The 24,279-nt window shown below is 42.9% G+C and overlaps 1 long non-coding RNA gene across 1 annotated transcript; it reads left to right on the forward strand.

Annotated features, from left to right (window-relative positions):
- The first annotated feature begins 2,791 nt into the window (after positions 1–2,791).
- On the forward strand, positions 2,792–14,010 carry LOC310850892. The gene is made up of 2 exons (XR_014567444.1): positions 2,792–3,054; positions 13,537–14,010. It is a non-coding gene; the product is annotated as an uncharacterized lncRNA (long non-coding RNA).
- Positions 14,011–24,279: the final 10,269 nt, after the last annotated feature.

A 24,279-nucleotide genomic window follows, 5' to 3' on the forward strand; every position in this document is an offset into this window, starting at 1 on the left:
CTCCTCTTTCACCCTCAATAAAAGGTTCTTTAATTCCTCCTCACTTTCTGCCATCAAGGTTGTGTCATCTGCATATCTGAGGTTGTTTATATTTCTTCCAGGAATCTTAATTCCGGCTAGGGATTCATCCAGCCCAGCCTTTTGTATGATGAATTCTGCATATAAGTTAAATAAACAGGGAGACAAAATACAGCCTTGTCGTACTCCTTTCCCAATTTTGAACCAATCAGTTGTTCCATATCCAGTTCTAACTGTAGCTTCTTGTCCCACATAGAGATTTCTCAGGAGACAGATGAGGTGATCAGGCACACCCATTTCTTTAAGAACTTGCCATAGTTTGCTGTGGTCGACACAGTCAAAGGCTTTTGCATAGTCAATGAAGCAGAAGTAGATGTCTTTCTAGAACTCTCTAGCTTTCTCCATAATCCAGCGCATGTTTGCAATTTGGTCTCTGGTTCCTCTGCTCTTCTAAATCCAGCTTGCACTTCTGGGAGTTCTCAGTCCACATACTGCTTGAGCCTTCCTTGTAGAATTTTAAGCATAACCGTGCTAGCGTGTGAAATGAGTGCAATTGTGCGGTAGTTGGAGCATTCTTTAGCACTGCCCTTCTTTGGGATTGGGATGTAGACTGATCTTCTCCAATCCTCTGGCCACTGCTGAGTTTTCCAAACTTGCTGGCATATTGAGTTTAGCATCTTGACAGCATCATCTTTTAAAATTTTAAATAGTTCAGCTGGAATACCATCACTTCCACTGGCCTTGTTATTTGCAGTGCTTTCTACGGCCCATTTGACTTCACTCTCCAGGATGTCTGGCTCAAGGTCAGCAACCCCACTACCTGGGGTGTACAAGACATCCATATCTTTCTGGTATAGTTCCTCTGTGTATTCCTGCCACCTCTTCTTGATGGCTTCTGCTTCTGTTAGGTCCTTACCACTTTTGTCCTTTATTATGGTAATCTTTGAACAAAATGTTTCTTTCATATCTCCAATTTTCTTGAACATATCTCTGATTCTTCCCATTCTGTTGTTTTCCTCTATTCCTATATAAGGTAAATAGTAGAGGGGCCAATAGGCATCCTTGCCTGACTCCTTTGAAGGTTTTAATAGGGTCCATTAGGCGGCTGCACCTGACTCTAAGAGCCGTGTTTGCATGCAGTGCCTGAATTAAGAGCAGGAGCCTTCTATCTATATTGGTACCCTGTAGTCTGTCTCAGAGTCTGGTTCTGGAGACTGCATCAAAGGCTGCTTTTAGGTCAACAAAGGCAGGGTATAGTGAGGCCTGCCCTCCTGATTTGTAGTTGTCAATGAGATGTTGTAACATTAGGCAGTGATTTGTCATGGACCTTCTGGGTCTGAAGCCCGCTTGTTCTATTGGCCAGGATATCTTCATTCTCTAGCCATTCTGTAAACTTATTAAGGAGGTGCTTTGAGTAGAGTTTACTAATCACACTTAATAGGCTAATCGGCCTATAATTCGCTGGGTCCCCTCTGTTACCCTTTTAATAGATTGGAACTATTATGGCTGTTCCCCATTCCCTTGGGATGCGGCCAGTGTCATCTATGTAAGTGAAGAGGGTGGCTAAGAAAGGTGCCCACCAATCCGCCTTGATGCACACTTCCAGTGCAAACCTATCAAGGCAGAGCCTGAAATTCTTACATTTGCTCACCAGGGGATGCTCCCATAAAGGAGACAATTTGATGCCTCACGAGAAATGTAAGCGCTGGAGAGAAGAGCAATTTCATAAAAGTGCATCATTTTGATGATGATTCCATTTTGTTTTGAGCCTATGACCTAGCTAAACTGAAAAGGCCTGTGCTTGCCTACCTTTTACAGTACAGAACAAGTACTGTACATAGTGAATGTCCGTTAAGTTTGCCATATTTCAAAAAGTGAAAATACAAATACAAAAGCTGTTGAACTCTTTTTGGCAAAGTTGTTGAGCTGTTTTCGCAAAATCTCAAAATAATTATAATGATGATAATGATGATGATGATGAAGTTTTTGAGCTATTTTTAAGGTAATTCAGCAAAATTATGACTTCCGAGGGTTGCCATAGGTCCAGATTTTCACAGACATTTAAATGATTTCCACCCAGACCCTTCTTTTGACTGCTCTATTCCAGCTATGTCCAGGAAATTCTGGATGTATAATAATAATAATAATAATAATAATAATAATAATAATAATAATTTATTTATACCCTGACCATCTGGCTGGGTTTCCCCAGCCACTCTGGGCTGCTTCCAACAAAAGATTAAAAATACATTAAAACATCAGTCATTACAAACATCCCTAAACAGGGCTGCCTTCAGATGGCAACCCTAATGTCCATTCCAGAGCACTGCAAAGAATAAATTCTAGGAATCATGACCACTGTGTGCATGAAAAGAGAATAATCCAGGCATGACAATTGTGATTAACCCTGAATTGTTTTGTAGATAGCTGAAAGAGGATACTAGGAGACATTTAATGAATAGGAAAATTAGTCAAAATCTTAATAAAGAAAGACTGTGAAATGGCAGGACATTATGATGAGGGCTGGTTCAGAATGTGGACATTGTGTTGCAACTATTAAGATTGTGACGTTGTGTTGCAACCATAAGATTGTGACATTGTGTTGCAACTATTAAGATTGCTGAAATCCTTCGATGGGTGACTAGTAATCTGCAAGTGTATTTAAAAATATATTGTTTTGGATGTGGTTCTCTGCAGCCACCTCCTGAATGTTGAGACTGTCCCTACGCACATTTGTATTTCAGCAATCTTTTCACTCGGAGCCTGCATCATTTTCTTTTGGGTTTCTGAGAGGGATACCTTCAGTCTAGGAACCCCTTTTTAAACTTCTCCAAAAGTTTGGGGTCAGGAGTGGGATGACTGGAACCCTGTGGAGTCTCAGGAACTGGACTGGATTGGGGAGACTGGGACTGGTAGAGGTGCCTCAGAAACAACCAGAGTGGTAAGGGACCCCATATTTTTTTTAAAAAAACTCACTCTTTGCCTGTCCTGCCCTCACCATCATTCAGCTCTAGCTTTTCAGAGGCTTGCATGAAGGTAAGTCTTAATTCCTATGTTATTTAATGCAGGCTTTAACTGCAAATTTCTTTCATTTTGTTTCACAAGGTATTTTCGAGCTGGTTTGTTGTTTTTGTTGAAATAACGTTTTAGTTGTTGCAGGTTATATTGCTGGATTTGCTGCTTGTCCTGGATATGGAGGGTTGCAACCAAAAGAATTATATAGGGGAATTTTCTGTTGTTCTGATTTGTTTTGTTACTATGAAAACCACAGATAAAATACAAAAAGCTAAAAAGGTGCTGTCAGGACTGCCGCTAGGTCCCAGCTCACAGAGGACCAACGCCCAGTGGATATTATATACAAAAGTCTTTATTGAAGTTTAGTTTCCATTTCCAAGCTCTGGGCGCGCAGGCCCACGTCTTAACGCTAGACCGGCTAAGTCCCCTCTGACTCACTGCTCCACCCACACCAGTTTAAGATTCTAGCCCGGCTCCACCTCTTGCGCTGCTCTTTCCTGCGTTGGGTCCTTCTGCCCTCTGGGGTTCCCTCCTTCCTGGACTCCTCTGACGCGGAGCCTCCTGAGTCTTGCCCCTCCCTCCGGCGGGCTTTAGGACCTGGCTCCCTTCCCGGGCTCCCCGCTGTGCCGCGCTCCTGTACATTTGAACTTGGCACGCGCGCCCAGCCGGTGACTTTCCTTCTGACCGTTTCCCCGCTTCCTGATGTGGGTGTTGCCAAACCTGACTCCTCTCCTCCCTCTGGTGGTGAGGACACTGGTCCCGACTCCTGGGACTCCCCCTCCCCACTGCGCTCTGGTGGAGACGCTGGCCCTGATCTCCAGCTGCTGTTCAGGGACTCCCCGCTGGCCCCTCCCTCTTGAGGTTTCTCCCTTGGAATCTCCCTTGCTCTGGCCACCGGCGCTCCCTTCTGTGAGTCCTCCGATTCGCTAGAGAGGCTTGTGGAATAACTCTGGCCACTGTCACTGCCTGCGCCCCCCTCGTACTCCTCCTCCTCACTCTCCATTTGCTCCCCCTCCTGTGTCTCTCCTTCTGAACCCCTGACAGGTGCAAAAGGTTATCATTTAAAAGTAATTAAACCCCTATGGAATTAAACCCCCCAAAATCAAATCTATTAAAATACAGATAATAAAAACAGCACTACACTATTAAAAGAGCTTTCCTTAGTTCCCAAAAGCCTATCAAGAATAAAACAGTCGTTGCTTGCTGGCAGGACAACAAGTAGGGAGCCCAGTGCAAAATCCCCTAGACCTATTTGTTTGGAATTGAGTGACTATTTTTCATCCCCCACTGAGCCTGCAAAATTCATCTAAAAGCAGTTATAACCATTTTTAAAAGCAATAAAAATTGCCATAATAATTGGGGAAGCATAAAGCTTCTGTTCACTCCATTGAGATTCAGATTCAGTCCTGAGCTAAATCAAACAGTTCCCTAATCAAATCAGTCCAAGACAAATCAGGTTGTTTTCCAGAGCACCAAACGGGTGTCGGAAATGAATATTGTCATCAGCACACCCTACTACTGACTATCATGTTCACTTCAAAACTCATCAGTTTGCTGCATCCAGTGCCAGTCCTATTCAGGGTTGACCCACTAAAGTTAACAGGCACAGCTAACTTGAGTCTATTCATTCCAGTGGGTCTGCTCTGAGTAGGGCTTAGTTGGCTACAAGTTGGCTTCCTGCAATATGTTTTGCAGGAAGCACCTGCATAGGTAAAAATGGACATATTATCATCCCAAGTTAAAGGTGTTAGAGTGTTGAGTTTGTGTGCGAGGAAAGGTTGCTGCCTGAATAGCTCAGTTGGTTAGAGCATGGTGTTGATAATGCCAAGATTGCAAGTTCAGTCCCCCTATGTGGAAACTGTATATTGCTACATTGTAGGTCATTGAACTAGAATTACTAGATTATTCTCAGGGTCCCTTCCAACTCTACAATTCTATGATTCTATGATTTGAGGGTGGCCATGTAGCTTGTTTCACAGAAGACAGCCCTCAGTTTGAAGGGCTACTAGAGGATAGGCTTCTATCTGAAGGGGTGATTTGTCCAAGTCTGGTTTAAACATACAGAACTTTAAGAAGGGAGAAGAGGGAGGCCTTGAAATTGTCTGTCAACAGGTGCGGTGCCGAAACTATGGGCGTTTAGGCAGGAATTTTGAGCAGGGTGAGGCCTCCAGAGGGCGCCACTTAGAATTGTTTCACCAACTCTCCCAGTATCTTTGCTGAGCTTTACCCCTCAACCTTGGATGCAGTTCCTCCTCCGCTTCAGCTCACAGAGACAATCCTGCAGCTTGGCCTTCTAAAGGTTAAAATTAAGCCGACTCAGTTCGTACTGAGGATAGGAAAGGAATGTGGGAAGGAGGAATAAACTTGCAGAGGAAATAGTATTTTCTCTCCTCCCCCCCCCCCCCCGTCCTTTCCATGGCCTTGCATCACCTTTGAACTCAACAATTCCTTTCCTGCCAGCTTCCTGGCCAGTGTGAAGTGGCTTCTGTCACTCCTGAGCACTGCATGAGCTACCGGGCCCGATCGCTGTGCCTTTGGGTGAAGGGGAGTCCCAGGGCTGCAAGGATCTGCAAGGCAGGAAAGTGAGGAGGGGGATAGAGACAAGGGTGGGTGGTAGTGTTGGAAAATTCCATTCCACCTTAAGTTGCAGACGTTTGAAATTGTTACATGCACTACAGACTCAGGATCACTAGTCAGAAGTCTAGGGATCTTGAGATGTTTGCAGATGCAAGTTTTGGAAGTGACACCACAGATGGCACAAGCACTTCCAGGGTGTGCTACATGTACAACCAGTGTCTGTTGGACTGGTTGTGCAAGAAGCAGACAATAGTGAGCCTGGGTTCTTGTTAAACTGAATTCAATGCACTGTCCTATTCACTTATGGATTGTGAATGGTTGTTGCAACTGTTTCAGGACGTCAGGGTTAATGTGACGTGTCCTATACAGGTTTATAATGGCAACAGGTCCTGTTTGGCTTTGCTAGCTTCAGAGAGTTGCAAGCAAAGAACCAAGTACTTGCAGATAAAGTTACATCGTGCAAAGGAGTCTATTCAGAAAGGACTCATTCAGGTGTCCTACATGCCAGGAAATGAAATTCCTGTTGTCTAAAGTTGTTAACAGGGAACAGGTATATGTACAACAGTTGCAGTTAGGTTGAAATAGTGCATTGCAGGTTACATGGGAAGGGGGAGGATGTTGGAAAATTCAATTCCACCATAACTTGCAGACGTGTGAGATTGTTACATGTCACATGTCTGTTTACATTCCAGCACAGTTTGCTGGGAACTTCCATTGTGTGTAGCTTTTGACTCTCTCTGAGGAGACAAGAGATGACCTGTTTCCTTTGTCCTGATTTATACTCAATAAATCCGTAGCTTGTTAATATGTTTCCACAAGCCTCACGCCACTTCTGTTTGCGCAGTATGCTCTGCTGATATAGTGTGCTCAAGCTTTGAAGTCTGAGTCGCTGATTTACGTCGCACCAGAGGTTGGGGGATCGTCACGGCTGGAAGGGCATGATCCTGCTGGGGGCTAGCCAGCTAGCAACTCATCCCCCGAAGGATGCCGACAGGTAGATGCCTGGATTTTGACACCAGGCAGTGAATGAAGGAATAAATGGGGGACTAACTGATTGGGAGAGCTAATCAGGTGCATCTCATAGGATGGGAACCTCCCACCACAACACCCACATCAGAGCTTCTACCTTTCCTCTGCCTATGCTGTTTCCAGATGCAACAAGGAAATGTTACTTAGTTTAACTGTAAATATATATATTTAAATGTCTAGAGGACACACACATGAAACCTAGGTTTTCTGCATATGTGGATAATGTTATGCTTCTCTGGTTATTCTCAGATCCCAGAAGATGCAAGCCTCTCGCCAGTGCAGGCAGGGTCATAGCCCAAATGCAGCAGAACCCCAGAACCAAACAAGGTCAAGCACAGAGAATCAGACTAGATCCAACCAGGATCCAGAAGCAACGTGCGAAAAGCATCAAGGGTGGGCCCCCTCAGCACTGTGGATTGAACTGGATGAATCTCAGGGTCCCCAGTGTGGGGAGAGCCAGTGTGGTGTAGTGGTTAGGAGTGGTGGACTCGTAATCTGGTGAACTGGGTTCGCTTCCCCACCCTTCCACATGCAGCTGCTGGGTGACCTTGGGCCAGTCACACTTCTTTGAAGTCTCTCAGCCTCACTCACCTCACAGAGTGTTTGTTGTGGGGGAGGAAGGGAAAGGAGAATGTTAGCCACTTTTGAGACTCCTTTGGGTAGTGATAAAGCAGGATATCAAAACCAAACTCTTCTTCTTCTTCTTCTTCTTCTTCTTCTTCTTCTTCTTCTTCTTCTTCTTCTTCCCCTCCAGCTCCACAATTCTACAATTCTTTGGCCTTGCCAGATCATCTGGGTCCTTGACCTGGGGACATGACAGATGTCGGATCATCTCAGATTTCTTCAGTTGAGTGCCGGCTTTAACTCGAACCCATCTCTAGGTAGTTTAGTGGGAGTGAGGCTGAAGAGAATATAAGGCAGAAATGATAGAGAAATGTCCTAGCTTGGGGCTCTGGGTGCAGAGAGGAGGGAAGCTCAGTATGAGGCCTTGAAACTTCTTGTTATAGGTTATGTTGGATATATTGTTGTGTAATACAGTGGTACCTCAGGTTACAGATGCTTCAGGTTACAGACTCCGCTAACCCAGAAATAGTATCTCGGGTTAAGAACTTTGCTTCAGGATGAGAACAGAAATTGTGTGGTGGCGGCATGGTGGCAGCAGGAGGCCCCATTAACTAAAGTGGTACCTCAGGTTAAGAACAGTTTCAGGTTAAGAACAGACCTCCAGAACGAATTAAGTTCTTTTTTTAAAAAATATTTATTAAAGATTTTCTTAATACAATAAAGAAGAAAAAACAAAAGAACAACAAAAAAGAAAAAAGAAAAAGCACTTACACCTTATACAAAAAGCATACCACAACCAAATCAATTAGATAATAACCATATTTTCTTCGCTTTTTGGACTTCCTCACATCTCTCGTTCCTGCGTTCCTGGTTTATAAAACTTTAACCAGCAATTTATCACCTTGTTTCAATTCTTATTTTATAATTTTCCAATATTGTGTCCCTAACTTTAGATACTTTTATCCAAACCTTAAATACTTAATTTAGACATAATATTTATCCAAAATTTATCTTTTCTTAAATTTCACTTGTCTTCATATTCTTTTCAACTAGCTTAGTGGTGCCATGTTATTTACAATCTTGCATCTTTCTTAACACTCATACAATTTGCAATGTTTTTGTAAATAGTCCTTAAATTTCTTCCAGTCCTCTTCCACTGCTTCCTCTCCCAGGTCTCGGATTCTGCCAGTCATTTCTGCTAGTTCCATATAGTCTATCAGTTGAATCTGCCATTCTTCCAGTGTGGGCAAGTCTTGGGTTTTCCAATGTTTGGCGACAAGTATACTTGCTGCTGTTGTTGCATACATAAAGAATGTTCGGTCCTTCTTTAACACCCTCTGGCCAACAATGCCTAAAAGGAAGGCCTCTGGTTTCTTAGGGAAGGTATACTTAAATACCTTTTTCAACTCATTATATATCATTTCCCAGAAAGCCTTAACTCCAGGGCAAGTCCACCAGAGGTGAAAGAACGTTCCTTCAGTTTCTTTACATTTCCAACATTTATTGTCAGACAGATGATATATTTTTGCAAGCTTGACTGGAGTCATGTACCACCTGTATATCATTTTCATAATATTTTCTTTCAAGGCATTACATGCCGTGAACTTCATACCGGTGGTCCATAACCTTTCCCAGTCAACAAACATGATATTATACCCAATGTCCTGTGCCCATTTTATCATAGCTGATTTAACTGTTTCATCTTGTGTATTCCATTTTAACAGCAAGTTGTACATTCTTGAGAGTACCTTAGTCTTAGGTTCTAACAATTCTGTTTCCAACTTTGATTTTTCCACCTGGAATCCTATCTTTTTATCCAAATTAAAAACCTCTTTAATCTGAGCATAATGTAGCCAATCTCGCACTTTATCTTTTAATTTCTCCAAACTCTGCAGCCTCCAATTGTCTCCATCTTTTTCTAATATTTCCCAATATTTCGGCCATTTGGCCTCCATATTGAGTCTTTTCCGAGCCTTGGCTTCCATTGGTGATAACCACCTTGGGGTCTTGTTTTCCAATAAGTCTTTATATTTTGTCCAGACATTAAACACTGCTTTCCTAACAATATGGTTCTTGAAAGCCTTATGACTTTTAACCTTGTCATACCACAAATATGCATGCCATCCATAAGCATTGTTAAAACCTTCCAGATCTAAAACATCAGTGTTTTCAAGAAGCAGCCAATCTTTCAACCAGCAAAAAGCTGCTGATTCATAATACAACCTTAAGTCTGGCAGGGCAAAGCCCTCTTTCTTTAGCATCAGTTAATATCTTAAACTTAATTCTGGGCTTTTTGCCCTGCCAGACAAATTTGGAGATATCTCTTTGCCACCTCCCCAAACACTCCACTTTATCCACAATCTGTAAAGTCTGGAACAGAAACAGCATTTTTGGCAATACATTCATCTTTATAGCAGCAATTCGGCCCAACAAGGAAAGTTTCAATCTTGACCAACCTTCTAGATCCCTTTTAATTTCTGACCAACACTTTTCATAGTTATCCTTAAATAAGCTCAGATTCTTGGCTGTTATGTTTACCCCTAGGTATCTTACTTTTTAACTACATTTAACTCTGTCTCTTTCTGAAACCTTTCTGATTCTGAAGATGTCAATTTTTTTCCCAATACCTTAGTTTTTTGCTTGTTTAGTTTAAATCCCGCCACCCGACCAAACTCATGAATCAATTGTAATACCCTTTTCGTACTAGATTCTGGCTCCTGTAAGGTCAAAACCAGGTCATCTGCAAAAGCTTTAAGTTTATACTGTTTCGCTCCGACCTGAATTCCTTCAACCAACCGGTCCTCTCTAATCATATTCAAGAGCACCTCCAGGACCGAAATGAATAACAAAGGAGAAATAGGGCAACCTTGTCGTGTTCCTTTTTCAATTTTAAACTCTTCTGTCACCACATTGTTAACTATCAATTTAGCCTTTTGTTCTGAGTAGATTGCATCTATCCCATTTTCAAATCCCCGTCCCACTCCCATCCCTTCCAGGTTTTTCTTCATTAACTTCCATGAAATATTGTCAAAGGCCTTCTCCGCATCTATAAATATTAACACTGCTTTTGTATTAATATTTGTTTGCAAAAGTTCCAAAATATCAATAATGTTCCTTGTGTTAGCAAACAAATGTCTACCTGGGAGAAAGCCTGCCTGATCCTTATGAATCACTTCGTTTAAAACTTTTTTAAATCTACTTGCTAAAATGTCTGCAAATATTTTATAATCCACATTTAGGAGGGAGATGGGACGGTAGTTCTTAAGTTGTGTCTTTTCAGTTTCTAATTTAGGTATCAATGTGATGAAAGCTTCTTTCCACGATTCCGGTGCCTTCTTCCCCTCCATAATTTCATTGCAAACCTCCATTAATGGATGTATCAAATAATCTTTCAATGTCTTATAATATTTGGAGGTAAGCCCATCTGGCCCTGGAGATTTGCCCAATTGCATATTCTGAATGGCTTCTTCAATCTCTAGTTGTGTTATTTTATAATTCAGGATTGCCCTATTTTCTTGAGACAACTTTGGTAATCCATTCCTTATCAAAAATTGTTCTATCTCAACCTCATTTTGCGGCCCTTGAGTATATAATTGTTTGAAATATCTCTGGAAGCACTTTCTGATCTCCACGGGATTCTGAATATTTCTTCCTTCAATCTCTAGATTTGTAACAGTATTTAATTTTTGTCTCTTTTTCAACTGCCATGCTAACAGTTTTCCACATTTGTTTGCTGATTCAAATGATCTTTGTTTCATTAACTTAACTTTCCACTCCACTTCCTGATTTATCAATTTGGAGTATTGTGCTTGATAAAGTTTAATTTCTCTCAAAATCTCCTGTGACTTTGGTCTCGATCTTAACTTCTTCTCACATTCTTTAATTTTCTCCAAAATCTTGTCTTTTTTCTCATTCTGTGCTCTTTTCTTTATAGTGTTCTGTTGTATCAGAAACCCCCTCATAACCGCTTTACTTGCATCCCAGGTGACTCTTTTTTCCACCGTAGTGTTCAAATTTATCTCAAAATAGTCCTTCAAATAGTCCTTTTTGGTAATCTCCTGATCTCTAAACAAATTGTCATTCATCTTCCATCTAAAGGAGCCCGTTGGAGTTAGTCTCATATCCATCTTTACGGCATTATGGTCGGAGCAGGTCTTTAGGCAGATTTCCACTTTTCTTATCTTAGGTGCCAGACCTCTAGTTATCCATATTTGGTCGATTCTTGTCCATGTCAGTTGGGCTTCAGAAAGGAATGTTCCTTCTCTTCCTAGGGGGTTCTTTGTCCTCCAAATGTCAATCAAGTCCATATTGTCAGTCAGTTCATAGAAGGTTTTAGGTAGTCTGCCATCTTTTGTCACATTTTGGCTATGAGACTTATCCATGTTGGTTGATGGCACCCCATTCATATCCCCCATCATAATGATGTTGTTATAGTCCAGATAGTCCAGCATTATCTTGTGCAGCTTCTTGTAAAATTCCGATTTCCCCTCATTTGGTGCATAGATTCCTAATATCAAAAACTTTTCTCCTTGATTTTGTATCTCAATTGCCAAAATTCTTCCTTGCTCATCTTTAAATAAAAATTTTGGTGAATTAAGTTCTTAACCTGAGGTACCACAGTATATTTTCAAAAAAACTTTGTATTCATATAAAATACCTTTTATGCCCTCTATGAATAAGTGTGTGTTTTCTGTGTGTGTGTGTGCATGAGTCTTTGACCCAGGTGGGAAAAAAAAGCCTAGTTTCATCACTGGATAGTTCGCACCTGGAAAAGGGACTGAATAGGCCCATAACTCCCTTGGCAGACCGGAAGTCCAGTGCTGCGTTACGTTTTTGGATGATTAGATTTTTGCAGCTGGGGAGAAAAAGTTTCAGAGGTGTGCTGAAAAAGTTGCAACCTACCCTTAAGGTCCAACTCTTTCTTTCTCTCCACTGGAGGTTTTTAAACAGAGGTTGAATGGCTGTCTGTCAGGGATTCTTTAGCTGTGATTCCAGCTTTGCAGGGGGTTGAACTAAGTGATCCCTGTGATCCCTTCCCACTCTGTGATTCTATGATTCATTCACACCCTGCATATTTTGCTTGTCTGCCCTGCTTTTGTAGGAGCCTACAGCAGTACGAAGCTAAGATCTTTGTCCATTGCCGCACCTAATTTGTTTGTTTGTTTTGCACCAGGCCCTCCCTGCCACCCTTGGCCTGTGCCCTCCTGAAAAGTTGCCTAATGGGGAATCTATGACCTGGGCTGAGGAAAAAGGATCCCCTATCCCTCGCGGGTGGCGCTGTGGTCTAAAGGACAGAGCCCAGGGCTTGCCGATTAGAAGGTCGGCGGTTCAAATCTCCGTGTTGGGTGAGCTCCCATTGTTCAGTCCCTGCCAGAAGTGGCTTCGTCATGCTGGCCACATGACCCGGAAGCTGTACGCCAACTCCCTTGGCCAGTAAAGCAAGATGAGCGCCGCAACCCCAGAGTCATCCACGACTGGACCTAATGGTCTGGGGTCCCTTTACCTTTAGCCCTTGCTTTAGGACATCAACTTGCCATCTCTCTGCAAACAGTTTAAGGGGCTATGGTTGGCTTGATCAATCTTGTATGCATTGCAGCTGTCTCACATTTAGATGGCTACGAGAGATTATTGCGGCATATTGCCAAGGAATGTGGAGTGGTGGTTGTAGCTGTTAGGTAAGTGCCATCTCCATCTTGCCATTGCTCCCTGATTACGCTCTTAAAACCCAAGGCATTTCAGCACCTGTGGCGAAACACCCGCTGCTGCACCTGCGTTGGGAATGCAATCTCCTAAAGGAGTCTCCCCTGCTCTCCTCAACAACTGGGGAAGTGTTTGTTCCAGAGAGATCTTTTGCCAGTCCCCCTAGAGACAAGGGAGACCAGAAACGCTCTTTTAATCAAACCTCTAAATTTGAAAAAGAGCTGTTAGAAAATAAGATTACGTTGCTTTCGAAAATGCATAAATTAATGCATACAAAAGATAAACAGGTTACATCAGCTATGATACACTGGGTGAGGGACTTCGGAAATAATATACAACTTACAGCATGGCAGAAGGCATGGAACTGAGACTTGAGGTTTACAGCATGTTATACTTTGAAAGAAAATTGTATGAAAACGATGTATTGTTGGTATTTAACTCTTAGTAAATTAGCTAAAATGTATAAAACAAGGTCACATACATGCTGGAAATGTAAGGAAAAAGAAGGTAACTTTTATCACATGTGGTGGACTTGTAAAGTAGTAAAAGAATTTTGGGAGATGACATATAATGAACTGGAAAAAAATGTTTAAAATAACATTTCCTTTAAAAACCCCTAAACTTTCCTTCTAGGAATTCTGGGTGCCGAAATACCAATGGGTCAGAAAAGACCATTTATGTACACGACCACTGTGGCTCGGATGTTACTAGCGCAGAGATGGAAAGAAGACATACCAGAGAAGAATGGCAAATTTAACTGATGGCGTATGCCAAAATGGCAAAAATGACCAGAAGAATTAGAAAGCAGGAAGACCAAAATTTTAATAAGGAATGGGGAAAATATATTATTTACCTTAAAAATCACTGTAAACAATTGAAATTATTATTAGGATGGGAATGATACTTTCAGTTTAATGTTGAACTTTGCTTGTAATGGAGATTTAACAGATTTGGATTAATAGAGAAGAAGCAGAAGGAAAAAAGTTAACATAAGGACCCACAAAGGGGAGGAGGGAAGTTCAGGGGCAACTATGGAATTCTCTTTTTATTGGTTGTTTGATCATTGTTTGTAAATTTCAAAATTAATAAATCTTATCTAAAAAAAGACATTCATTTCTAAATCAGCATATGCAAATGTTATAAGAATCACTGTCCTCTTTTCTCCTTTCCTCCCACCCATGGTGTTTATGGTGATCCCTGCTTGGCCCCTGAGCTGACTATTCAGATGTCATTTTTTCAGATGTAATTCTCAACTGATTTCCCCCCTCCAGATTGATGCTGGAGTACCAGATCACATCCACGTCTTTTTGAAGTGATGCATTAGAATTTCTTCGTTGTTCTCCCCATCCCACTCACTTTTCATCCCACTGTTGCTCAGTTTTGTTGTTGTTCTGGTTGCTAACTTTTGGATTCTGCAGCATGGAAGGCCACTTTCCCAACACGACACCTTTGTTGCATCCACAACAACTGCATTCTATAACATGCATTGCTGAACACATGACGTATAGATATACAATGACCATGATACAAGCCAGAGTTTATTAAAGGTTTCATTTCAATTAAGCTCTCTTTACTGATTCGTATCGGTGTGGAGGTTGAGAGAAGCAGCAATTATGTACACTTGAGAAATTTGCTTCCTATATGACACATTTGGGGAAAGTCTAAACAATTCAAAAGACAGGTACATCCATACCTCTTGTTACGTTCGGTTCAGGTTACGTCTTTTCAGGTTGCGTCCCGCGGAAGTACCGGAAAGGGTTACTTCCGGGTTTCGCCGCTCGCGCATGCGCAGACACGCAAAATGACATCATACGCATGCACAGAAGCATCAAATTGTGACCCACTCACGCGCAGACACAGGTTGTGTTCCTTTCAGGTTGTGAATGGGGCTCCGGAACGGATCCTGTTCGCAACCAGAGGTACCACTGTATTTGAATTCTGGACAATGATTTCTTAAGAAACAACCAAAATACTCCAATATTCCATTCCAGCTTCACTGCAGATTTGTTTACTAAATCTTTGGGACAATCAACTGAAAGGTTTCAGTTCTCAGGAATTCTTGATGTGGGTGCTGATGAGTGCCAGAACTTCAATTGACCCCAAATGAAAAACTTACAGGAATTGCAACTTTCGCTCTGGGTTAAAAATATGTGGCATTTCGCACTAGCTGAAAAATAACACATAAACTACATGTCGACCAAGGCTTGGAAAATCTCAAAAAAATCTAGGCTGTTTGGTCAGATTTTATCACACACACAACAAATGCAGACACACTGGAGTCCTTCTCAAACATGAATCTTGGCTTTCCTGATGGTCTTAAGTTCTCTACCTGCCTGATTTAAGTCTTTTCCAGATATTCTGCACTGTCCTATTTTGTATTTGTGATCATGAAACACAAAACCTCATTCTCTTCTCTATCTACTCAATGAAAGCAGAATATTGCTGAAATTTTTGCACGACAGAAAAAATTGTTTGTAAATTTATAACCTTTAATAAGGTTACAAATGTACTGAGTTAATGAAGACATACACAAACAGCATTCATTGGGGAATCATAGCTATGTCATAGCGTTACCCTGTATACAAACTCAGAACAGTTTCTTCCGAGCTCATTTGGATGCAAACTTAACAATTAAAATCATTAAGCCACATGTTATCATTTTCAGTGCAGAGAGTGCTTATATAAGACAACCACTGGGGACATTGTTGACTGTAGATCATTCTTTATCCTTTTTTATCTAGACAACAATATTTTGCCAGTACAGCTTGTAACCATTAAACACAGGAACAATCTGAACATTGTTTCCACATTTGCAAATTTTCTCCTGGAATATTATTTGATACATATCTTGTGGGGCTGAAAATTTATTTTTCAGGTTAAGCTTGCTTGGTGTACAAGTGGAACTGCAAGAGTTCATCAGCCAGAACAAGGTCAACATCATTTGAATACTCTTGCATCAACATCTCAATGCCATTGTGAACCTGTTCCTTGGTTGTGGCAGGTTTATCAAAAATAAAAAACTGCCAGCCGCACTCCTTTACACTGTTGCTCTTCTGTCTAGGTTGGCTTCCAGAACTACCATGACAGGGATAAATGAATTTATCCTAAAATTGTCTCTTGCAGAAAATTTGTCTAAGGCTTCAGGTGCTGTCCAATCATTGGTGGGTGTTGTGTGTTGTTGTTTTTTTGTACTCCCTTCCTTCTTTTAATAGTTTTGTACTCTGCATCTGATAAGAGTAAATTTTGCTTGCTGTTCAATTTCATCTCAAATCCTATTCTCAAAATGGAACTGCCTTTTGGTCTTGCAAATATTTCATGATGTCTTCTTTCTAACTATACCATTGTTTTTTGTGTTCATGAGAGAGGCATTGGATGTGGTTCATGGCGGCTTACTCTGCCAGATCGGAGCCCCATTTTCCATAAACCACTGAACAGTTGACTTTGCTTGAAATGCATTGAAAGTGACACATTTCCTTTATAAAATAATAAGAATAAGTATAATTGTATTATTTATTCCCCAATATGCTTTGTTTGACCTCACCCAGACAAACACCCCAGGTATCTGTGCTTTGGGTTGTCCCTTTTAAAAATAAAATTAAATGGGGGGGGTTATTGGGTTGTTTTTGTTTTGATCATGGATTTTTTGTTTTTATATTTGTGATACAAAGCTCATTGTAGCGTAGAAGCAGCTGTATAGTGGCATGCCACTCGTGGCTTTGTGTCGGAGGCTGTGGACAACTTAGGGTTGTCTGCCAAAAGTGGGAGTTCCTGCACCTCTTTTTCTAGAAAAAGAGCTCTGGCAATTAGTAATTACCAAGCAAACCAATGATGATGTTGATGATGATGAAGATGATGATGATAATTTATTTGTACCTCGCCCATCTATGGGGTGGCCCCAGCCACTCTGGGCAGCTTCCAGCAAATATAAAAGCATTATAAACATCGAACATTAAAAAATACCTGAAGGGCTGCCTTTCAATGTCTTTGTTTGACATCTGATGGGAGGGCATTCCACAGGGCGGGCACCGCTACTGAGAAGGCCCTCTGCCTAGTTCCCTGTAATCTCACATCTCACAGTGAGGGAACTGCTAGAAGGCACTTGGAGCTGGACCTCAGTGTCCGGACTGAATAACAAGGGTAGAGCCACTCCTTCAGGTATACAGGGCTGAGGCCGTTTAGGCCTTTAAAGGTCAGCACATATATGAGCTGAGGGAGTGAGTTCCATGGTTTAATTTCACATGGAATTGTACTCACTATTGATCCAGAGTAGATTCCAATGTATAGTTAGCAGTTGTTGTTGTTGTTTAGTCGTTTAGTCGTGTCCGACTCTTCGTGACCCCATGGACCAGAGCACACCAGGCACTTCTGTCTTCCACTGCCTCCCGCAGTTTGGTCAAACTCATGCTGGTAGCTTCGAGAACACTATCCAACCATCTCGTCCTCTGTCGTCCCCTTCTCCTTGTGCCCTCCATCTTTCCCAGCATCAGGGTCTTTTCCAGGGAGTCTTCTCTTCTCGTGAGGTGGCCAAATATTGGAGCCTCAGCTTCAGGATCTGTCCTTCCAGTGAGCACTCAGGGCTGATTTCCTTCAGAATGGATAGGTTTGTTCTTCTTGCAGTCCATGGGACTCTCAAGAGTCTCCTCCAGCACCATAATTTAAAAGCATCAATTCTTTGGCGATCAGCCTTCTTTATGGTCCAGCTCTCACTTCCATACATCACTACTGGGAAAACCATAGCTTTTACTATACAGACCTTTGTTGGCAAGGTGATGTCTCTACTTTTTAAGATGCTGTCTAGGTTTGTCATTGCTTTTCTCCCAAGAAGCAGGCGTCTTTTAATTTTGTGGCTGCTGTCACCATCTGCAGTGATCATGGAGCCCAAGAAAGTAAAATCTCTCTCTGCCTCCATTTCTTCCCCTTCTATTTGCCAGGAGGTGATGGGACCAGTGGCCATGATCTTCGTTGTGGGCGTGTGGAATGAGTGCAATTGTGCAGTAGTTGGAGCATTTTTTGGCACTGCCCTTCTTTGGGATTGGGATGTAAACTGGTCTTCTCCAATCCTCTGGCCACTGCTGAGTTTTCCAAACCTGCTGGCATATTGAGTGTAGCACCTTAACAGCATCATCTTTTAAAATTTTAAATAGTTCAGTGGAATACCATCACTTCCACTGGCCTTGTTATTTGCAGTGCTTTCTAAGGCAGAGTAACAACCTAAACACGTTGCAGGATTCCCAAACTATAGACCAGAGGCAATTGTGTTTCATCCAGCATAGCTTTACTGCCACTGAAGGCAAATCAGCATAATGGTCACAAATCCAATACATTCAGGATTGACACTGTCCATAAGAAATCCAGTTGCAGCAGACTTCACTTAAACTATGAGCTCCTAGCTATAGCAACCACAAATTAATTGCAGAGCTATCTTGAGTGCCAAGATGGTGTAAGCATAGCTTCCGGAACAGTTCACTTTCGGTGCAGCACACATTTCAACCGCTCGGCCTTCAACCACGAAGAGTTGAAATCACAGATGTTAAACATGTGTAAATTGCGCACTACCTGTACTTTATCAACGTTGTCCACCATTGCTACTGAAGACTACCTTCTGGACTGAACTCCATGAAGGTAGAGTGCCAACGACAGAGGTGAAAGATCTCATGGGGTTTAGAGAGGAGGGGACCGGGGACTAAGGGAAAGCAAACAAGTGCAATGGGTCAGTGCGTCTGATGGTTAACCAGACGTTTGGTGGTTTGAGCCCACCCAGGGACAGCTGTGGGCAGTATTCCTGCATTGCAGGGGGTTGACCCTTGAGGTTCCTTCCAACTCTATGTCTATGATTCTATGAAAATATCAGCAAAGTGCTCTACAATGAATGACCCGATGCCCGCATACACTCCTGCTATTTTTCTAACTTGACCATAAGGTGTTGGGGAGGAGATATGGGAGGAAGGGGACAGGAAAGGGTTGCATTCTTATCCCCTTATGTGCTCTAGGGTAATTGTTGATCGCCCTAATACGCTGCTAATGGATAAGAGCAGAGTGTCTGAACAATGCCTTTCAGAACATTGTAATTGGAGTGCTATTTTGTATCATGCCATTCTGTGACTGGACTTCTGCTACTTGTTATCCAGTCTGTATAACACTTACTGCACATGTAACTTGTTAAGATAGAGTTGTACATTTATCCACTCCATGTTTACATTATCTCCAGGCTTTGTCTTGCACGTGGCACCTTAGTATGTTTGTTGTTTGAATGGTTATAAGTCTATCTCTGGTCTAGCTATTATTCTAGTAAATTTGGTTTTATACTTTTAAGCCAGTTTGTGGTGGTGTTGTTTTGTTGTATTTCAGAACGATCTGCCTTTGAGAAGGGTACAAAGTTTTGAGGTCATCAGGATGAACTAGGATTATCTGTTCTGTATTATACAGATTATGTCTTGTACGTGTCAGGTCAGAGCATAAAAGTGCTGGTGGAAGAATGAATGAGATTCAGATCTGGGATTGGGAGGTTCTGGATAGATGCTCTGATAGTGAAGATTCCTTATGCCTAGGTCACACTTGCTAGTTTACAACAGTGGAGGAAGTATTATTCTCCTTTGCCCAGGGCTAATATCCCAACCCTGCAACCAAGCCACAATGATGCCCAGGGAAATTTCTATAATGACCACATGTTAGTCATGCCCATTAATTTTTATAAACACCTTAGACAGGCCAACTAAACCAGGTGAGGGTAGCTGATGAGTCCCAAACCCTCGGTGAGTTAGGGACTTCACCTGCATGAGAAAACAGGCTCCAGCGGATTGAGTAAGCAATACCAATAGTGGGCCCAACGGTCAAGGAGCTGGTTTTTGCATGTGCTGTTGAGGAAAGTGAGATGCAGGTGGGGCACATCAATCTAGGACGCTAACCCATCTAGTAGAAGGAAAACTCTGGGACTAAACCTAAGCTGCCTTTCAGGAAATCTTTGGGAGAAGAAAAGACTAAGGAGTAAACCCTACACAAATTCTGAGTGGAGTCCCTAAGATGGTCGTATGTCACCTTTTACACCTCCTTCCAGCAACTTAGAATCAGCTTGTTAAAATCAAGGAATCATTCACTATCAGAGTTTACGGCCAAGAGATTATTTATGGGAGGGAAAGCAGCACCAGGAAGTTCCTGAGTGCAATGATATCAGGAGGTTCTATTTACCAGAAGCCTCACTTGTGCAAACTCTGTGTAATTCAACTGGGTTTTGCAAGAGTTGCTCCTTATGGCTTTCAGCTTGTGATTAAAGTGTCAGATGTGACCATGGTCATTAAGCATAGGTATGGAAACAGTAATTAACTATGAAACATATACATGGGGAAGCTGTGATGACACATCTTGTTTTATTGATTTATAGCCTACCGTATTTTTCGCTCTATTAGACGCACCGGAACATAAGACGCACCTAGTTTTTAGGGGAGGATAACAAGAAATAAGAAAGCAACGCAAAGCCTCATGAGTGAAGATAGAGCGCTCCTCCCTCTCCGCTCAGGAGGCTTTGCGGGGCTATGCCTGACGCTAGGAGAGCAAGCAGGATCGGTGCGCACCCATCCCTCTTGCCCTCCTGGCTTCAGCGAAAGCAAGCCTCCTGACTTTCCCCCCACCTCCCACAAGAGCCTCACGCTCTGTCCCTTCCCCCACCTCCCGCAAAAGCCAGTGATAACCGCACAAAGCCTCCGCGGGGTAGCGGGATGAAGGCTCCCCGCTGCCCTGTGGGGCTTCACGCCGCTAAGGCAGAAGTTAGAACAAGTAGAGGGAGCACTGCGCAGCGCTCCCTCTAGCTGTTCTGGCTTCTGGGGTAGCCCACGAAGCCTCCGCAGGGCAGCGGGGAGCCTTCATCCCACTGCCCTGCGGAGGCTTCGCAGGCTACCCCAGAGCTGCTCAGGAGCGCAGGGCATCTGCGCACAGCCTGCCCGCTGCTCCCAGGGCTCAAGGGGGAAGCCCGGGTTTCCCCCGCCAGCCCCAAAGAGCAGCCCAGGAGCATGCCGCACTCCGGCAATTTAGCTCCAGGGACCACACATTCGCTCCATAAGATGCACAGACATTTCCCCTTAGTTTTTGAGTGCGTCTTATGGAGCGAAAAATACGGTACTTTTCCTCCAAGGTTCTTACCCTTCCCATTTTCATTCCCACAACAGTACTGTGAGGTATGAAAAGTTGGAAGGGACCCTAAGGGACCATCTAGTCCATCCCCCTGGCAATGCTGGGATCTCAACTAATGCATCCCTGACAGGAGGCCATCCAACCTATGCTTAAGAAAACCTCCAAGGAAGGAGATCCCATCACCTTCCGAGGGAAGTCTGTTCAAAGCTCTTACCATCAGAAAGTTCTTCCTAATATTAGACAGAATCTCCTGCTTTGTCCTTTGAGTCCATTGTTTCAGGTCCTAAGCTGTGCAGCAGCAGAAAACAAGCCTTCTCCATCTTCCATGTGGCAGCCCTTCAGATATTTGAAGAAAACCTCTGTCTTCCCTTCTCCAGACTAAACATACCCAACTCCCTCAATCATTCTTCACAAGGCTTGGTTGCCAGACTTTGTTTTGTTTTTTAAAGCACAACTTTGGCTAAAAGTGAAATGATCTTGGAAAGGCACCAGAATAAATACTCATTAAAGGGTGTGTCCTACTCAGTGTGGACCCATTGGGCTACTCTGAGTAGATGAACCCTAAGAATGCAATGTGTCTAAACAGCAATAGGCAGCCTGTAGCCTTCTAAATGTGGTTGGATTCCAACTCTCATCGTCCCTACTCATTGACCATGCCGGCTGGGGATGATGCGACTTGCAAATCAGACATCTGGAGAGCCACAGGTTTCTGACCCCCGACTTAAAGACACTCACTGGTTTGTAGAACGCGCTTGAACTCATTGTGGCTTTTGAGAGAGGACATGTTCATAGGACTGTAAATCATCCTTGGCTTGGTTTATACATGGCCTCATTAATTAAGAACTGATAGGCATATATGCAAATACAACACCTTTATAAGACTGTTTGGCCTGATAATGACATGGCTTGGTGTGTTTTGCAATCTAGGACTTATTGTCATCTAATGGGAGCATGATATTAGTCTTCACACCTACCGTTCAGGGGGAGGTCAGTAGTACAGTTGTAGAACATCTGCTTTGTATACAGAAGGTCCCAGGTTCAATCCCCAGCATCTCCAGGTAGGAGATACACCACAGTTTCCCAAACTTGGGTCTCCAGCTGTTGTTGGACTACAACTCCCATCATCCCTAGCTAGCAGCACCAGTGGTCAAGGATGTAGTCCAAAAACAGTCTCCTTTCTTGTGGCTTCCAGCAGCTAGTATTCAGGACCATTGCTGACTCCAATGGGGCTAGTAGCAGTTGTTAGTCTTCTCCTCCATGGATTTGCCTAATTCTCTTTTACAGCCATCCCTGCCTCCTGAGGGAGCGAGTTCCACAGTTTAACTTCTCGTGGAATTCTACTCAGTATTGATCCAGAGTAGATTCCAAGGTATAGTTAGCAGAGTAACAACCTAAACATGTTACAGGATTCCCAAACTATAGACCAGAGGCAATTGCATTTCATCCAGCAGAGCTTTACTGCCACTGAAGGCAAATGAGCATAGTAGTCACAAATCCAATACATTCAGGATTGGCACTGTCCATAAGAAATCCAGTTGCAGCAGACTTTACATAAACTTACAATAACATATAATAAGTGTAAACCCTAACACTAATTATACTATGTGCAGAACACCACACCAGAAGGAAAAGAGATAGAATGAGAAAGTGAAACCCAGGCTCCTTCTGGCTTTACTTTTATAGTCAGCATGACCTTGACAGAAAGAGATAACAGAAGGAGTTTAAGCCATCTGTACTCAGCTTCTCTGAAGGAATAACCCAAACATCATTAGCCTTCTGCCTGTTTCTTTCACACAGAGAAGCTTCCAGAAGCTTCTAGAACCCTCTTGAATTAATTAGAATAGGAAAGATCTCTACACATCAGATCAATACTTTCTGTACTAAGACATGCAAACTGACATAACTAAGCACTGCATGAAGAAGGAAATCTTTTAATCCAGCCTGAATTTTCCAACATCCAGTTTTCTTGAAGGCCTTCTCTGAAGGCCTTCTGAATGTTCACAGCCAGCTCTACCAAACATTATGCTGTAGCTATATCAGATGGGCTCCATTCCTGGCACTGTTGAGTCAAGGAACATGCCACCAACAGAGTCTGCTCTTTGTCATTGCAATTATGGGGTGAGTTGAGAGGACTCATCACCTGGCCATTCCACATCCAGAGGCAGGTTGTAGTTAGGAGAAATAAGCCAACTGCACTAATACTACAGAAATGCTCCTTTGACCTGACTTGTCCTACATTCTATGGCGAATCCATTAGCTCACTAGCACAGGTCTACTATTATTACTTTCTTTTGTAAACAATGAACACTGCCACACAGGCAGTATTTATTTATCGTTTGTTTCAGAAAATGCTTATATTGCTGTTTTTTAAACACACACACACATACACCAACCTCAAAGCAGTTTGCAAAAAGATAAAAGACGAAAATCAAGATGTGTGTGTGGGGGGGGGGGGACCTAATATTTTAAAACAATGCAGTGGTTAAAATACAATAGTTAAAATACTAAAGCAGATTAAAATTACCTCAACTTCCTAGGCAGGCTTGTCTAAAGAAGAAGGCAACTGAAATAGTACAGTGAAGGCACCTATGATCTCAATAGGCAGGGAGTTCCAAAGTGTAGGTGCTGCGACACTCAGCAATTGCAGACTGGGTATTATGTGACCCCCGAAGTGGTGTAGGGTTGCCATACGTCCAGATTTTCCCAGAGACGTCCTCCTTCTCAGGCCTAAAAATTCTATGGGACTGTGCTTTGGGGGACTGAACTCCAGGTTCCCTGAACCTGGATTGGCTGCAGAGGCAGCTACCTGGCCTGACATGGCTGGCTGTATTGAACCTGAACCTGTTAGACTGCTGGACCACTCGCTAGCATTTGCTTTTGGGACTGTGTACATCAGTGGGACTGGTTGCCAGTGGCGTAACGTGGGTTGTCAGACCCGGCGCAAGGCAAGTAATTTGCGCCCCCTAACTCGTGGATTTGCGCCCCCTAACCCTACCCCCCAGATGTTGCGCCTGGTGCGGCCAGCCCCCTCTGTACCCCCCACGCTACGCCACTGCTGGTTGCCAGGTACGATGGGGTTCAGGGCATGCCAGAATGCAGTCCTGAAGTGTGTGAAATCCTGTGGCAAGGCTTTACAGGTCCAGGAATGGCTGAAGCTGTCAAACTATCTGCACTTGGTCAAAGGCACTTCTAGCCACAGAGACTACCTGAGCTTCCAGTGACAGAGCTGGATGCAGAAGCACCCCAAACTGC

The sequence above is a fragment of the Podarcis gaigeae genome, assembly GCF_964106915.1.
Source record: "Podarcis gaigeae genome assembly, chromosome: 8".
NCBI lineage: Eukaryota > Metazoa > Chordata > Lepidosauria > Squamata > Lacertidae > Podarcis > Podarcis gaigeae.